The sequence below is a fragment of the Haliotis cracherodii genome, unplaced genomic scaffold (genome assembly GCF_022045235.1).
Source record: "Haliotis cracherodii isolate W230 unplaced genomic scaffold, xgHalCrac1.p SCAF_2, whole genome shotgun sequence".
NCBI lineage: Eukaryota > Metazoa > Mollusca > Gastropoda > Lepetellida > Haliotidae > Haliotis > Haliotis cracherodii.
In genome coordinates this window covers 35,710,185-35,727,342 of record NW_027266275.1, presented here as the reverse complement: position 1 = coordinate 35,727,342, position 17,158 = coordinate 35,710,185, and the positions used below count along the sequence as shown (strand labels likewise).

Here is a 17,158-nt window from a genome sequence, read left to right as displayed (position 1 = left end):
TCTTGGCTGAGATGAGATATTGAACATTCACCAATGATATCATACTTCTTGTAGAAGAGGAGATATTGAACATTCAACATTGATATCATGCTTCTTGGCAGAGAATAGATTTTTAACATTCACCTTTGGTATATATTCACCATTGATATCATGCTTCTTGAAGAAAGAGATGATATGGAACATTCATTATTGATATCATACTTATTGGCAGTAATAAAATATTGAACATTCAACATTGACATCATGCTTCTTGAAGAAATAGGTGATATTGAGTATTTTTTCATTGATGTCATGCTTCTTGGCAGAGATGATATATTGGACATTCAACATTGATATCATGGATCTTTGAAAAAAGAGTGAGTGAGTGAGTTGGGTTTAACGCCGCTTTTAACATTATTCCAGTTATATGGCGGCGTGTCAGCTTAATGTGGGAGGAAAGCCCGAAGTGATGCAGGTTTCAGACGTTTACCACTTCGGTGAAACCCACGAGCACGGGTATGGTGCTGACAAACCTAGAAACATAATCGGGGAGAACCGGGATTCGAACCCACAACCATAGGTTTCTGGCGTGCCCAAGGGACGCAACTCTGCACAGCGAATTGCAGCGCCTTAGACGACTGGGCCACCCGTGATCCCCTTTGAAAAAGATGATATATTGAACATTCACCATTGATATCTTGCATCTTGGAGGAAGAGGAGATATACATCACTCACCATTAAGATCAGACATATTGGAGGGTAAGGTAGACCATTTGTTTTGGCACTGACAGACAAAGAATGCTAATCAGAGCAAATGTGGGCTATAATCTCATAATCAGAGCATTCTTGACTTCCTGAAATTTTAAACTTAGTAGCACCTTGGCAACACAATCCCTTGGAGATGTGCACCATGACATGCTAGCGCCATTTGACTCTGTTGCAGGCAAGGTTTTGTTTGATGCTAAATTGTCTTTGCTCATGCACTGGAAACTATTCTTTGATGTATTTTCCACCTCCCTGTACATAGTTGTTTATATCTAACAAACACGTGTCACTTTGCAGTAATAAATTCAAATGATTTCTCCATGTCCCCAATTTGATTACATTCAAGCATGCCCACCATGGAAGCTGGACTGGAAAACACCGGAACCTTTATTTTGAGAGTAAATTTTATTTGTAGGATGAGCAGTCAGTACAAATATGTTTATTCCAGTTTTGCTGTCTCGTCAGTCGCCATACTATCCATTCAAAGTTTGGCGATGCATACAAATGGGCCATGTGATTATAAAAAGGTGTAATATACCTAAACCAGGGTGCTAGTCAGGCTTGTGCATGATGCAAGTCAACAACGACAACGATGACAACAATTATAATACAACAACAACAATAATACAAGGAACCTAACCTTGTCCTTTTTTGCTAAATCCAATGAAATCATTTGTATCATTGAATTCTCCCTTTTGTAATTGACAAGATTCAAGAAAAACATGGCAAATATGCAGACTTTACTTATGAAATGTCTCGCTTGCATCCCAAGTACCAAGTTGTCTGACTCCTCATTGTTCTCAGTGCCTTAGGTCCCAATCTGTTGACTGACATTGGGAGAGTACCTGTGTTTGCTGACAGGAACACAGCCCTTCTGACAATCTGGCTAATGCAGAAGGCTGTTGGTGAGTCTTCACATTCTCCGAAAAGTTCTGGGTGGGTTTGACTAGGCAGTGTTTCCTGGGGAGAAGTCGCAATCTCTATCTGGGCTGCAAGGGCCCTGAGCTGATGATGAACCTAACCAGCCTGATTGCATTTTTTTATTTTAATATGTAAATAATAATGGCGATGGAGATGGAGTAAATGGAGATGGCGTCCAAGAATATCCCAACAATGTCCGATGTGAGAGGTCTGGTGACCTGTCTGACAAAGGCAATGACTAAATATTCTTCAGCTTCAGAAGGGCTTGAGACAGATGGGTAGTATGAGGGTGAGTGTTTTCCTGTTGAAGCAGACCATCTCCATGGTATTGTAGATAGAGCGTCTACTCGAAGAGAGGAAGTTTGCCTTTCGAACCCTGGTTACATCAAACCAAAAGACGTTTAAGATGGTATCTGTTGTTACCCTGCCTGGCACTCAGCATTAAGGGGACAAAACAATACGTTGAAATACACTTGCCCTGACACCCTCCTAGCTGGATGATGTTATAATCCAGGAGTTGAATATGTTGCTGTCGCTGTTTTGTATTTGGCATCCTCTAAACAGTTTTGGTCTGTTTTTGTTTTCTTCATAAAAAAACCGTTTTGTGTCTCTTTTCTATCTTAAGTAAATTTTATGAACTTCTTGTTAAGATGTCAACAAACCTGAGGTGTTTCAAATTCAGCAGATATGATAGGTCAGGTAGACAACTTTTCCCGATCATAGCATCTTGGTGCATTTTATTTCCACTGGATAGCCTTGTGATTTTTGTTTGATATATGCATTCTACACTGTGCATGCTAGAGCACTAAAACCGTCAAAAGAAACATGCCTAAAAATATGATTTACTCCTCTTGGATAACTTGTCTAACAGGTTACACATATATTCTGTTCATCAACTTCTAATGGTTTTTAATTCTGCTGTTATATTGGCAGCATTGATTAAAAAGTCCAAGTGTCTTTAACAGGTTTACCTTGGTGTACCTTTAGCTAACAGTAATCTAAAACGCATAACATTCTTATGCATAGAAGTTATCCTGAAAAAGCCAGAGCAATTGGTTGACTTAAGCTGTTATTGTTTGACTAGGTCAGTACAGTTGGTTCATTTTAACTGTGCATTTAATTAATTAGTCAGTGTAATTTGTAGACTACATTGAGGGCAATTGGTTGATTAGGACACTTACAATGTTGTCTTTACCAGTGTACTTATTTGTTTTTACTGGTGCATTTGTTTTAATTGACAATGAATTTGGTTGATAAGCCAGTGTTATTGGTAGACTCTGCAAGTACAATTTGTGGACTTCCCTTGTGTTATCTCCCCTTGTTACAGTCTGTCAGATACACTGTGTTAACTCCCTTTACTACTGTCTGGCAGAGACCATTGTGTTATCTCCCTTGCTACAGTCAGTCAGAACTGTTATCTCTTTTTGTTACAGTCTATCAGATACTCTGTGTTATATCCTTTTGTTACAGTTTATCAGATACACTGTTATCTCCCTTTGTTAGTCTATTAGATACACTGTGTTATCTCCCTTTGTTACAGTTTGGCAGATCCTATGTTATCTCCCTTTTTTACAGACTATCAGATACACCGTGTTATCTCCCTTTTTTACTGACTATCAGATACACTGTCATCTCCCTTTGTTACACTCTTGCAGAACCTGTGTTATCTCCCTGTGTTACAGTTTGGCAGAACCTATGTTATCTCCCTTTTTTACAGTCTGGCAGATACACTGTGTTATCTCCCTTTTTTACAGACTATCAGATACACTGTGTTATCGCCCTTTGTTAACGTCTGTCAGATACACTGTTATCTCCCTTTGTGAGTCTATCAGATACATTGTGTTATCTCCCTTTGTTAGTCTATCAGATACACTGTGTTATGTCTGTTTGTTGCAATCTATGAGATACACTGTGTTATCTCGCTTCGTTACACTCTTGCAGAACGTGTGTGATCTCCCTCCGTTACAGTCGGGCAGAAGCTTTGTGTTATCTCCCTTTGTTACACTCTTGCAGAGCCTTTTATCTCCCTCTGTTACAGTCTATCAGATACACTGTGTTATCTCCCTTTGTTACACTCTTACAGAACCGTTATGTTATCTCCTTTTGTTACAGTCTGACAGAAACTGTGTTATCTCTCTTTGTTACAGTCTGACATAACCTGTGTTATCTCCCTTTGTTACAGTCTGACAGAACCTTTGTGTTATCCCATTTGTTACAGTCTTGCAGAACCTGTGTTATCTATCATTGTTACAGTTTGACAGAACCTGTGTTATCTCCCTTTGTTACAGTCTAACATAACCTTTGTGTTATCCCATTTGTTACAGTCTGGCAGAACCTCTGTTATCTCCTTTTGTTACAGTCTGACAGAACCTTTCTGTGATCTCCCCTTGTTACAGCCTGTCAAAAGCCTTGCGAAATCTCCCCTTGTTACAGTCTGTTAGAGCCTTTGTGTTGTGTCTAGAACATAACTTGCTGAACCCATGACACCCCCTGATGTACGTGAAAGACCTTGATCTCCTAACACGCGTAATTTGTAATTGAGGGGATCACATATTTATATGTGCCACACTCTGCAGAAACCATCATACACCAATCTAATGCTTAATGGGGAACATCTGATAATCGTATGTGTTGACTGTGGTGTACCCAGGAATGGTGCCAGTATCTATATGCCCGTGTACTTCTGGAGTCAGTGTTGCATGTCATCGGCCTGGTTTTGTTTGCCATTCCTCGGTCTGCACTAAGTTTCTCACATGGAGCTGCCGCCACCTGTATTTGATAGCAACCCGGGGGTCGTTGCACTAGGAGATAATTTCCATGTGTAGTTTAATTCAACTCAACTAATTTCTGAAGCATACTTGTAAATCATGGAGGAATTTTTAAAAACTAAAGATTGATAATATTTTCAGGAAATGTATCTGCGACTGATCTGGGGACTTATCTTCAGCTTGCTCCTGGGAATTGAGATTTTAAATATGTGTCGATTTCTTGATAGCTTTTTCGGAGTTGAAATGGGGTTGATATATATATTTTTTTAACACTGCTTGATGCTACTGAGAGGGCTGCTAACGCTTTGCATTTTGTATCTCCTTAACTTAGCTAGACCTGGATGGTATGAAATTGACCAGAAAAGATTTATCTACAAAAATATTGATAACATAACTCAGTAGTGCTGAAGACATTATGTTTATTGAGAAAGTGCAAAGTTATAATAGGTTCCAAATGTATATGTCTAACAAATCCAAAATGTTTGAGTAATTGTATATATCATTCAGATATGTTTTGGTTTCATGGTGAAATTGAAGCAAATTACATAATCATGGAGTGTGAATGTTTACTGGATCAAAGCACAGTGCCAGGTTCTGATCTAGGACGTATGTAAACAGCATGTTCCTCTGGGATCAGTTTGGAGGGGAACTCACAGAGAGGAAAGCTATACAGACAAATACTTGCCAGTGATAGATACCATAGTTTATCATGTAGAAGCGCAGGGTACATAGATATCAAGATATACAGTCAAGTACTTGCCAGTGTTAGATACCATAGTTTATCATGTTGAGGCACAGGGTACCTAGGTTTCATGTTATACAGTCAAGTACTTGCCAGTGTTAGATACCATAGTTTATCATGTAGAAGCACAGGGTACCTAGATATCAAGAGATACAGTCAAGTACTTGCCAGTGTTAGATACCATAGTTTATCATGTAGAAGCACAGGGTACCTAGATATCAAGATATACAGTCAAGTACTTGCCAGTGTTAGATGCCATAGTTTATCATGTTGAAGCACAGGGTACCTAGGTTTCATGTTATACAGTCAAGTACTTGCCAGTGTTAGATACCATAGTTTATCATGTAGAAGCACAGGGTACCTAGATATCAAGAGATACAGACAAATTCTTGCCAGTGTTAGATACCATAGTTTATCATGTAGAAGCACAGGGTACCTAGATATCAAGAGATACAGACAAATACTTGCCAGTGTTAGATACCATAGTTTATCATGTAGAAGCACAGGGTACCTAGATATCAAGAGATACAGACAAATACTTGCCAGTGTTAGATACCATAGGTTATCATGTAGAGGCTCAGGGTACCTAGGTTTCATGTTATACAGTCAAGTACTTGCCAGTGTTAGATACCATAGTTTATTATGTAGAAGCACAGGGTACCTAGGTTTCATGTTATACAGTCAAGTATTTGCCAGTGTTAGATACCATAGTTTATCATGTAGAAGCACTAGGTACCTAGATATCAAGAGATACAGTCAAGTACTTGCCAGTGTTAGATACCATAGTTTATCATGTAGAAGCACTAGGTACCTAGATATCAAGATATACAGTCAAGTACTTGCCAGTGTTAGATACCATAGTTTATCATGTTGAGGCACAGGGTACCTAGGTTTCATGTTATACAGTCAAGTACTTGCCAGTGTTAGATACCATAGTTTATCATGTAGAAGCACAGGGTACCTAGATATCAAGAGATACAGTCAAGTACTTGCCAGTGTTAGATACCATAGTTTATCATGTAGAAGCACAGGGTACCTAGATATCAAGAGATACAGACAAATACTTGCCAGTGTTAGATACCATAGGTTATCATGTAGAGGCTCAGGGTACCTAGGTTTCATGTTATACAGTCAAGTACTTGCCAGTGTTAGATACCATAGTTTATTATGTAGAAGCACAGGGTACCTAGGTTTCATGTTATACAGTCAAGTATTTGCCAGTGTTAGATACCATAGTTTATCATGTAGAAGCACTAGGTACCTAGGTTTCATGTTTTACAGTCAAGTACTTGCCAGTGTTAGATACCATAGTTTATCATGTAGAAGCACAGGGTACATAGGTTTCATGTTATACAGTCAAGTACTTGCCAGTGTTAGATACCATAGTTTATCATGTAGAGGCACAGGGTACATAGGTATCAAGATATACAGTCAAGTACTTGCCAGTGTTAGATACCATAGTTTATGAGGTTGAGGCACAGGGTACATAGTTATTAACATATGCAAATAATACTTGTGTCTGCCAGATTAGTTACTTTTGTGTTCAGTCAGTAATGTTTTTGGAATCCCGTAGAACAAAGTATATGCCACCATAACCTGTCAGTATTTTTATGTGACCCAAAGACATATATAGATCTATATACATCTTTCATGCACCATTTGTAAACCAAGAAAATAAACAGAAGAGGTGTGTGTGCTTCAGCCTGATTGGTAGGAAATGTTTAGGACTTTTCACCAATATTTGTAACCTTGAATCATTTTGCCTATGAAAGTAACTTGTTTGAGAGTATTGTGCATGCATGCAAAATGGCAGGTATATAAAAGTTGACGACAGTGTGTGTAGAATATCCACAAAAGTGTGAAAGTGCAGCTGTTATTAATTACAAATCAAAACTGCTCGTTAAAGTTTATTACAAGATACAGAAATCAATCTGAAGGCTTTGTTCACTGGGCACCAAGAAGTTAGGAGCCTTGATGCTGATTGGCTGAATGGAAAGCTCACCTGACTTGATGCAGCCTTTGCCAGGTCTTTATTCATAGATGTGATTGAAATCTGGACAATTGGTTGCATCTTCTCTTTATTTCGAGAAATATTTCCCAGCCTGTATCTTGATAGAATCACTTACTGACTGACCGTTTGATAATTATTTATTAATTTTGCAAATAACATTTTTTCCAGAATAAAAACTGATTGCTGGACATGTTGGATGTCTTGGGAAAATGTGTTGTGATTAAGAAACCTTCCATCTCCAACAAAAATGTGAAAATACCAGATCCCCTTCGCCAGTCACTACCAACAACCACCACCACCAACAACAACAACAACCGCTAGCACCCACAACCAACAACCACCACCACCCACAACCAACAACCACCACCACCACCCACAACCAACAACCACAAATAACAATCAACAAGAACCGCTACCTCACAGAACCAACAACCACCAACAACAACAACCACTACCTCCCACAAACCCCAACCAGCACTACCAACAACAACAGCAACCACCACCACCGTCAACCACCACTACCCTCCACAACCATCAACAACAACAACCACTACCTCCCACAACCATCAACCAGCACCAACAACAACAACAACCACCACCGTCAACAACAACAACCACTACCTACTACAACCTCCAACCATCACCACCTCCACCAACAACCACGACCTCCCACTACAAACAACCACGACCTCCCACTACAAACAATCACTACCTCCCACAACCAATAAGCACTATACCTGCCACAAACAACCACCACCAACAGCAACCACTAGCTCCCACAACCACCAACCACCACCAACATCAACAACAACAGCTACATCCCACCACCACTAACCACAACCTTCCACTACCAACAACCACCACTACCGCCTACAACTACCACCACCTCCTCCACCACCAACCAACCACTACTCCTCCCCTTCCCACTCCCCCCCCAATCTACACACACACACACACACACACACACACACACACACACACAGCCAAACACACACACACACACACACACACACACACACACACACACAGCCAAACACACACATACACATGACCACCACGCAGGACCGTTGCATTGTCAGTGGTGAATCCCTTGAAGAGGATAGACTTGGAGACTCTGGAAACTCTCTGTTCCATTTGAAGTTTGTGACCTTGTACTGATCCAAAATCTATCCCATAGCATGTCAATTCTCCCAAATCTTTGAGTATTATTTTAAACACTAGTGGCAAACAAATTCTGGACGAGTTTGGTTAACTCCTGTCTATCCCAGATAATGCAGCAGACAAGCAATGTGTCAGATATATACGACCCCAGCACTGATGCAAGGCCTATCTTCCCAGCTCCGGCACCACAGGGAGAGAGTCTGTGAGATGAAAGCAGCAAGGCAAGGTGTGCCCACAGGAACTAGAAACGGGCACCCAGAAACTTGACAGTAATATTTACTGAAATGCCAGGGATATAGGCCTACAGATTAAGTCTCCAGAACGTTGTGGTTCATAATTTTGGTGTGATTTATGGCATAACAGATTTATCAGCTTATTGGAGATAGGGGTTCCATGCTGAACATAGGGAAGTGATCTCTGCCAGTGGGTTAGACACTGCTTACCGATGGGCTGTCTTGGTGTGGGGGTCATTTTGTAACGAAATGGTGTTGGTTGATGTTTTAAGAATGACCATTATTTTCTCATTTCATACTCAATTTTATCGCTTAATTCTCTGTACGAGTATAGAATCTGCTTATTACATCAGTTGGGAAATAAAGTTCCTGAGTTAGTGTATGTTATTTCATGTTAAAGAGACAATTTTCCAGCGATGTCATTTCAGCGTGGAGATTCCTGGTAAGAGCATAGGTCCCCAGCAGCCTAACTGGATTAGGTGGTCAAGCTTGGTGACTAGGTTCGTTACATGTTATTCTGTCTCAGAGCTCATGGTGTCAATCACTGGATTAACTGGTCCAGACTCAAAGGCCGTCATATAGCTGGAATATGGCGGAATGTGATGATGAACAGCAAACAAACAAACATTTCAGCCTGTTTACTTACTGTGTTTGCAACAGGCCCAGGGGTTAATAGAGTGAGCAATGATCCTTATGTAACAATGGCCACCCAATCCTCATTACCCATCTACAATAAACAAGAGGTATCGTAGTCGACGTAATAAGTGCCCCGCTCTAACAAGCGCCAGTGGCAATATTTGCTAATTTATTGGCTAGCGAACAATCCCAATTAGCACCCCTTCCGATTGATCAATGTACACAAGACATATCTATTCTTGTAAAATATGTATGTTATATGCACCTTTAATTATGGGAAATTAAATTCTGGAAAAATATATCTGTTGTATATGAACATTTCAGGCTGTCAGCATAAACCACGAAATGTACGATTTTTCAACTCTGTTGTTTTTCACCAAAATAATATTCTAATATGGGCCCCCCTTTTCTAATATTGAGAGCGCCTTGGGCGCTTATTATGTCGAATACGGTACTCATATTCTGCCAGAGTCTTCAAAGATTGTCTATTTATAATAAGTCATAACTTCTAAGTTTGTATTCATCAAAATGAATAAAGGTTTTTGTTTGCTTTCGACTTCAAATTCAAGATTAAGTTCTTGAATAATAAGTTGATAGTTAAGTCTTTGAAAGGCAGTTAGAAATGATACACATAAGGAAGAGATTTATGAATGCCAACTTCTTTATTATGATGAACACAACGTTTCGGAGTATGTGACTACTCCTTCATCTGGTGAAATGATGAAAAGATCATTTCACCTGATGAAGAAGTAAGCATATACTCCGAAACGTGTTGTTCATCATAATAAAAGAAGTTGACATCCATTAATTCTCTTTCTTTGGTTGATAGTTGTAGCTTATTTGGGGTCAATGGTGCACAATCGTTTAAGTGACTGCAATTTGCTGTGCATTAGATGTGGTTCGAATCAAAAATTCTCACTGGGTATGTTTCCAGGTTAAATGTCAGCACCACATCCGTACCCTGTTTTTTTCACCAAAGAGGTTATATCTATGACCTGAACCGTGAAGATCCGGGTTAGAATAGGTCTTCAGCTACGCATGCTTGCTGTAAAAGGCGACTGACTATACTTGTCGTAATTATTTAAGAGGCGACTAACGGGATCGGGTGGTCAGCCTGACTGGATTAGTTGATGCATATCATCGTATCCCAATTACGTGGATCCATGCTCATGATGTCAATCACTGGATTGTTTGATCCAGACTTGATTATTTACAGGTTGCCGTCATACAGCTAGAATGTTGCTGAGTGTTGTGTTAAACCACAAACAAACAAATCTATGACCTACATAACTTCGGTTTTTCTCCTACACCAAGCTGACATGCTATGATATAACTGAAATATTGTTCAAAGCAGTGTTATTCCAAACTCACTTACACACTGTTGTAGCTTATGAGTGAGTAGCTCCTATTATGACGGGTAACACCAAGAAATGGCTTCACACTTTTTTCCCCATTTGGATTGGTTTGTTGTTGTTTAACGCCGCACTCAGCAATATTCCATCTATATGACGGCGGTCTGTAAATAATAAGGCTGGACCAGACAATCCAGTGATTAATATCATAAGCATCGATCCACGTAATTGGGATCGATGACATGCATCAACCAAGTCAGCGAGCCTGACCACCCAATCCTGTTAGTCGCCTTTTACAACAAGCATAGTCACCTTTTACAACAAGCATTGGTTGCTGAAGACCTATTCTACCCCCGAGATCTTCACGGGTCTCCCATTTGGGGAATCAAACCCTTCAGTCTGACAAGGGGGGCGCGGGTGGCCCAGCCGTCGCTGTGCAGAGTTGCGTCCCTTGGCACGCCAGAAACCTATGATTGTGGGTTTGAATCCCGGTTCGCCCCGATTATGTTTCTAGGTTTGTCCCGTGCTCGTGGGTTTCATCGAAGTGGTAAATGTCTGATACCTGCATCACTTCGGGCTTTCCTCCCACATTAAGCTGACACACCGCGATATGACTGGAATACTGTTAAAAGCGGCGTAAAACCCAACTCACTCACTCACTCAGCCTGACAAGCGAATGCCTTAACCACAAGGCTACACACCCTTAGCTTATGAATTTTTAGGAAATATAAACAATTGTACAGGGTAAAACAAATTTTTAATATCAACAAAGAGACAGACAGCGACTGACAAACCATCCTATTGTTGTTGCAGCATACGTCAGTGAGAGTTATTTCCCTTTGTTGCATGCCACCTTTCCCCTCCATCTAGCTTCACACTGTCTTGGTAAACATTTTTCTAGAGTGCTTTTGCAAATGGCTGAAGAATGTACTTGATGTACATGAGAGCTATCTATTTCCCCCTCTGATTGTTGGCAAGGAAAATAACACCAACATCCTTATAGAATTCCTTCCATCACTTGCTGGGTTGATGTTCAAGGCTAGCCAGGAGTAGAAAGTTGTGCACTGCATACCTAGGCCACACATCCTTTCATGCTGTAAGTTGTTTTTTTCTGGACCAACCAAGATATAAAAAATCAATAAAATTTCTGTCGCTCAACATGTTTTTTTATAATTTTATTTGGCATTCAGGGCTGGTTATTAATCATAGGGGCGTGATGGGCCGTTGAGTTTATGTGTACATGTGTGCGTCTGTATTTCTCAATGAAAAAATGACAGCGAAAGACTAATTCTGTCAAAAGCATTGGCTGTTTTATATGTTTGTTTGGGGCAGGAATTGTAATCTGAGGGGTTTGCAGTTGCTAAAGGCTATGTACATTGCAGGGGCGGTCGGGTAGCCTAGTGATTAAAGCGTTCGCTCGTCACACTGAAGACCTGGGTTCGATTCCCGACATGGGTGTCCCCTGCCGTGATATTGCTGGAATATTGCTAAAAGCGGCGTAAAACCATATTCACTCACTCACTATCTACATTGCATACATGCTTTTGTTTACTCATTGTTCAAAAGGTTAACAGTTGCTTTGAATTACATTTGTGTAGATTTATCTTCCTCAAAGATTGAGCAATTGGTCAAAATATGCCTTAACTCGTACCATTTTACGAGTATCATTTTATTTTATGATTGTGTCTATGAGCTCAAGTTTGTTGAATTGTAAACTTAAAAATAATACATACCTTTTTCTCAATAAGATTTTATTAGTCAAAACATTAGTTTTCGCTGTGGTAAGTTTCATTGAGATTATTCTTCATATCTGAAGATTGTCATTGTTCAGTCCTTGTTGATATACTACTAAAAAGAAGTTAAGAACCACCCTATTCTTTCATATTACTTTAGTTTATCTTTCCTGCCATGACAGATTAACTATAGTAATATGAAAGAATCAGGGGGTCCTTAACTTCTTGTGAGTAGTATACATACAAAGTGCATGCTGGATGCATGTCAAGTTTTGGTTCGTAAAGGGAAGACTTTTCATTGTGTTGGTATGGAAGTACATAGCGAACACTTCTTAACAGCCTCAGAGCATATCAACAATGTTGATTGTAAGCACATATTTGTGGATATAGACAGAAGATACTTGTCTTTTCTTTTCAAATAACATGTTTTAAGTCACTGAGTGACCTGACGAAGATGATATTTTTATGACACAGCCACAAGTAAAAAGGTCACTATAGATGAGACAAACATGTAAAAAAGAGAAGTGCTCCATTATTTTTCTATTTATAAATGATCTCCACCATCACAGTGTTCCTTAGAAAAGTTTAGTTCACCTTTACGTAATAATGAGGTGAGGTGAGATGAAATGGGGTTTAACATCGCATCCAAGATTATTGCACTTATACAGCGATGTGCGTGCATGTGTGTGTGCGTGGCTGTTTGTACTAGTCCTGACTGATGCCGATTTAAAGTGCTAGCCCACTGAGATACCATACCACAGTTTTACATGAATACCCCACTCAGACACAGCATACTGACTCCGAGTCGACCAGTCCTTAATTTAGCCCTTGGTGTCGAGTGTCAGACAGGGTAACAACAAGTACCATCTTTTAAAGTCTTTTGTATGATGTAGGGAATCGTACCCTGGACCTTCTGAATGCTCTACCACAGAGGCGAATGATAATTTAGTAATAGTATACTCTATACTGTAATAGTTTCATATTTGATGCCTTTTACTTCTGCTTACTCATGGTGGGATTAGGTCTTCAGCAACCAATGCTTGCTGCAAAAGGCGACTATTCTTGTCGTAAGAGGCGACTGACGGGACCAGGTGGTCTGGCTCGCTGACTTTGTTGATTTATGTCATCGATCCCAATTGTGTGGATCGATGCTCATGATGTCAATCACTGAATTGTCTGTGCCAGACTTGATTATATACAGACCCCGTCATATAGCTGGAATATTGCTCGCGCGGCGTTAAAAAACAAACAAAACAAACAGTTTTTTGCAAAATTGGTAATTAAGTACTTATGCATTGGTTATGTCTCTCCATGATAGGAAAAAGAAAAGAAATTATAATTATGACAAGGATGCTTTTCAGAAGAATCAATACCGATCACAGCCTTTCCCTGAATCAATGTGATGCCTGCTGCCTCCTCAATTAGAGGATGTGACATCTATTTGTGTCAGATTCACCTGACTACTAGAGATATCATTCCAATGAAGCATTTGAAATAGATCTGGCTTTAGAATCAAATGAAAATATCCTAGCTATGTCTGTGTCAATGTCTACTTTAGAATTGGCATAACAGGGTTTTATCTAGGATTCCAAACTAAATTGCCTTTGTGGGCAATTTTAGAACAAATAGTTGTTTGGCTCAAAATTTTATTTTTACAAAGTTCTTATAACAATGCAACAATGTGAGACTAAGTTATTAAAGGGGCACTGATTTAAAGCAATTCCCCAGGACTGCTTGTTGGCTTTGTTATTGTTTTTTCCCTGTGAGTACCAGGATGATATACTAGAAATCTAGACTAGTTCGCGACCAGTGCTGTGCAATTCGTAAGTGCATTTGTCACTTTTTTTGATAGTATAAGGGCGTATGGTCACATTGATCAACAAAATGAAATACAGTTTTGGAAATAATAAGTAAATGTAGGTATCTTTGTGGTAGCATCGGTAATGGTGACGAAGTTTTGATAAGTCACTTGCAAGGTAATTTTGCGATTTTCGTTTACACTATTATTTAATGTTTCACTAATATTTCACCTGAGCATTGCATATTTTATCATGTTTATAGTCAAAATGTGCAAAAGTGTCACTTCAGAAATTTATTTAACACCAAAAGTTCAGTTATTTTACAAACTGACTGAAAAATATGTCCATCTGAAAGTTATTCAGTTTCACATGTCTCTGTAACAATCAAATATTTTAAAATATTTTTGGGGATATTATAACCTATGTTCGTTCTCAACTGATCGCTTAGTTTGTTTCAGTTGTTTCACATAGGTGTCAAGTCTGAAAGGTCAGATGAGAAAGCCCATGTGACAACTATTTTCATAATGTGCGAGGTTCTTAAAAAAATCCATTGAGTTAGATAACAAGGAGCAATCAATCAATGTATTATCGGTTAACCCTTTGACCAAAGTTGGTTGTTTTTACGTCGGCACTTCACGCCATGATATGAGTGTACTCCCTTTGCTTTAGTAAACCTACACAAGTAAACACTCACTTTTGACATATCCACTGTGCAAGACAACAGTGATTAATCAGTCAACATATTTTCTGTTGATCCTTTGATGGCTAGGATTGATCTGTTTATTTACAAACAAGTAAATCAACTCATCATTCATCTCTTGCTGGGCTGCCAAGTGCATATTATATAACACATTTCACCTCACTTCAAACCTGGATTTAGAGTGAATAATTACCCTAAACACAAGAAATGCTGAATGGGAACCTTTATCAGGTAATCTGAGCGGTGCTACCACTAATTATACCTGTAATAAATTCATTAACTGAGCATCAAGTGAATGATGACGAATACACAAGTGTAGAGTTATACCAGAAAACCATTGGGGGTATTTCCAAATAACAACATCCGATGAGCTTCCGCCGTTCTTTTTGTCTGTTTGTTTAGGCTGAAGAAATTAATTAACATGCGCCCGTTGTCAAAATCTTCACAGATCACGGGTAACCAATCAGTGTTCAAAAATGCGTAAAACAAATATTGCTTCCAAGAAGAAGCCAGAGATTAGTGCCCCCGTAAAACCACTCTCTTCTATTTCTCCCGCCGTGATATTGCTGGAATATTGCTAAAAGCGGCGTAAAACCATACTCACTCACTCTTCTATTTCTCAGTGAAGTACAAGTCTCCTCTAAAGTAATCAATATATATGACACATATATAACATAAATTGGGAATTTATTTAATTCTGATTTGAGAATCAACAGGGTCTGTTACACACAGAGGTCAAAGCGCTATGATGTTCGTAATTCTAATACTTTAACATAGGCTTACAACTTTGTGGAACAGGCCCTGGTCTAGATTCAGCAAGGAATAACGCTCACCGCCAGGGGTGATTCTCACCAAATGCACTCATCTTTTGATGCAGTCTTATCTTCATCTTCACTAAGTGATATACAGGTGGCAAACAGTTACAGTACATGAAATGTTTTTCCTATTGTGAATTTTTAAAAGCACATTCACTAAAATGTTTATTTTTTTTCTTAAAATATTTATGCTGTACCACGCATAGTGATGTTAATTTAGGCAGATGGGGCCTCATAAAGATATTACAATAGATAGGTCATAAAAAAACAACTTTCCATATTTAAAAGAAATCTATGCCAAAAGCAGAGTTGATTGTACGATTCTGACTATATCATGAACATGTGTTTATGAATCACTATCAAATATTCATGATACCAGGTGTTCGCTAAAAGGTGAGCATATCCTGACCCACCAGTGGCACCCATCACAAAAACATGCAAAGGCAAGTCAATTGCTCGCCTGAAAAAACATTGGAACATATGGTACAAGTCAAAATAGGGAATTGCATCGGACATCATTCTTGTCAGTCATTTGTCAAATTTGAAAATGTCCTCCACATGTCTACCATGAATTTTTTTAAAGCTTTACTGAATGTTGTAACCTTGATCAAACACTGACTTTTGAGGAAGATTTGTATGATGCTTGGTTGAAATCTTGGTAGAACAAGCATTCTTGATTGTACCTCAAAAGTTGTGAAATGTAGACACCAAGGGCTGGAGCTGCAGGAATATTGCTCGACATATAGGGAAAGTTGACTATTGGAAAGTTGAAGCCATCCATCTTGTCATACAGTCTTGTTGAAAGTGTTTTGTCACTCTGACTCTTTATGCATAGATCAAACTATGATCTCCTTTACTCCTAGTTCAGGTGGGTAAATCAGTGGAAAAGAATTGGCTATTTGATGGTTATTGAACAATATCAGATCACTGATGTACCTGAAGCTTAAGTTAAACATTTGGCCAAATCACCTTGTTTTGACTTCCAAGGCTTGCCCATCAAACCAAAATTGCATAAAGAATGAGTGAGTATGGTTTTACGCCGCTTTTAACAATATTCCAAAAATACCACAGCGAGGGACACCAGAAATGGTCTTCACACATTTTACCCATGTCGGGAATCGAACCCGGGTCTTTGGCGTGACGAGCTAACACTTTAACCACTAGGCTACCCGACCACCCTTATGCATACAGAAACATATCAGCAAGAAGGGGAGCACATTTGTGTCCATGGGGATGCCTACTTCTTGCCGAAATGTCTTACCCCAAACTTTTACGTATATGTTATCAATGAGGAAGTCCAGCATTTCACATGTTGTTTTCTCAGTAAACTTCAGATGGTATTTGCTTTCATTTTGACAAATTGGCACTGGCATGAAAGTAGATATGTAACTATATCTATGGTTACCAAGTTTTGTAACAAAAGCCCCATAGTTCAATGAATGAGGTTTTTCCTTGAGTTTGTGATGTGGGATAGTGGTGTATAAAGTTGAAAAATCTGATGTTTTGACAGAATTGAAATTGGTTCTTTTTTGAGATTGTAAGA

General features: G+C 39.1%; 1 protein-coding gene across 1 annotated transcript in view; it reads left to right on the top strand.

Moving 5' to 3' along the window:
* Positions 1 to 17,158, top strand: part of LOC139469053 (ragulator complex protein LAMTOR3-B-like) — a 70,283-nt gene that overhangs the window by 42,513 nt on the left and 10,612 nt on the right. The window lies entirely within an intron of this gene.